This window comes from Indicator indicator, chromosome 8 (genome assembly GCF_027791375.1).
Source record: "Indicator indicator isolate 239-I01 chromosome 8, UM_Iind_1.1, whole genome shotgun sequence".
Taxonomy (NCBI): domain Eukaryota; kingdom Metazoa; phylum Chordata; class Aves; order Piciformes; family Indicatoridae; genus Indicator; species Indicator indicator.
Window position 1 is genome coordinate 13342889 of NC_072017.1, and position 2229 is coordinate 13345117.

The window sequence follows — 2229 nt, forward strand, 5'->3', positions numbered from 1 at the left end:
GTCAAGGTTAGTATGTGGGGGTTAGCGTTATCTTCCGAAGGCAGAAGCAGCAGAAAGACTGAGAGAAAACTGCAAGACTGCCCAAATGCCCATACCTTGTTTTGAGTATTGACACTCAAAACATTTCTCTCTCTCCAATGGAAGTGTTTACAATAATCCTTATTTTGCCTTCTTACACCCAATAGTGATTTATTTACGTTCTTTCACTTTTCTGCTCGAACTTTCTGAGACGAATTTAAAAGACATAGTCTTCAAACCATCACACTATTTTAACAGAGAAATGTTTTACAAGAGAAATTATGTATTATTTGGAGGAAGAGTCAGCATCCTCACTTTTTTTCCCTTTGAGCTTGTAGTGTAACTTACCTCTTTATAACATACCTAGACAAAGCCCCACTGGTCTGAACACAGTTTTACATCTATCTTCAGTGACAATCTTGCAATTTTCATCTTCATAGCACTACAAACTTCAAACTTCAATAAATTTGCACCTCTAAAATCATAGAATCATAGAATATCTTGGGTTGGAAGGGACCTCCGAAAGTCATCCAGCCCAACCCACAATGTTTAGACAAGGTGAAAATGAATGTTTCCCTACAGGTCTTTTCACATTTGCTTTGTTTTGTGAGTCTTTCTGGCTCAGATCACATTGATATAAAGGTTAGCAGTTTACCACTTCCCAGTTAAAATAGACATTTACATTAGGGGTAAAAAAACCCCAAATCCTATGTAAAGTGCATTCTTAGGTCATATTTTTAACATTCTTACAACTTTGAATTAATTACAAGCTTTTTTATAACCACTGTGGTGCTTCATTTTAGTTACAGTCATGTTAAGAGTTTATAGAAATTTCTAAAAGACTCTAAGGCACAAAATGCAGACATGGTCATGAGCTTTTAAACCTAGTGGTATGGGCAAGTGATAACTAACACTGCTAGAAACAATCCTAGGAAAGAGAGAAACCAAATTTACTGGGTAGTGTATGCTGTTGATTTCCTGAACCTTAGCTAATAGAGCAAGAAAGGCGATTGTTAGATTTCTCAGTGTCTTATCTGGCACCTTTCACAAAACTCAAGAAAACAATTCTAATTATTTCTCAAAGGTTTGTAGAATAAAGGGACTTAAAACTGCCAAACCTTTTAAAACTTTCCCTTCATGCTTTGGATTTGATTGAAAATGTAAAATGCAGATACCATATAAACAGTCTTTACAAAAGCAGTCATACTTTAAATTTTATCTTCATTTTGTATATTATGACTGCAAAACTTCTACTTACACATAGAGGTTTTTTTCTCCTTACAAGAATGTAGTTTTTTAAGACTTCCTAACATAGACTTTAATTACATGATCATATGCTATTTTTCTATTAGGCTAACATTCCTCCTTTAGTGAAAATTAAATCAAACTGCTCTCAGAAAATAACAATTTTGTTGCCCACGTTTCTACAAACTATGTAAGTTTCCTCAGCCTGGGACACCATTCCCTCCTATAGGCTGCCAACATCTCAACCAGGGGTGCCATAATCCCAATTTGGGACACCATCAGCTCGGTCTGGGGTATTGTATCCCAGCGTGAAAAATTACCACCTCAACATGGGGCCTCAGTGCTTCCAAGTAGGGCACTGGGATCTCAAGACGCCATTACGTCAAAACGGAATAGCGAGCGCCTAAGCCTGGAACCCTATATCGTTCCAGTCTGGGGACTATCACCTCAACCCAGGACAACATCACTTTAGCATGGGACGCCATTGCCTCAGCAAGCGCCCCAGCTTTCTCACGCCTTCTTGTGCAGCCGACAAAGGTATGATTGCAGCGCGGAATCTGCCCCGAGACGGGCGGGATGCGAGGACTTCCCAGCGGGAGGTCTCAGCCCCCGGCTCCTTTCCCACCCCCTCATTAGGCACCGCCTTTCCGCACCCGACGACGCGACGGGGCTGGCCCGAGCTGCGCAGGAACCTGGCATCCAGACGTCGGCTGTAGGGCTGCGCCGTTTCCCGTTCTTCTCTTCTAGCTCCTCTGTGTGTGTGAGTATCCGCCCGGCTGCCTGCGCCGTTACCATAACAAAACGGGGGAGGGGAAGACGGTGGCTGCTGCTGCTGCTGCTGCTGCTTCCCGGAGGCTGCCGACCTCGTCTGGCGAGGGCCAGGCCTGTGTGTGCTCAGTCTCGGGGGTCGCCGGAACGGAAGGTGCCCAGAAATCGGGTGTGTGGCGGTTGGCAGCGGCGGAAGAG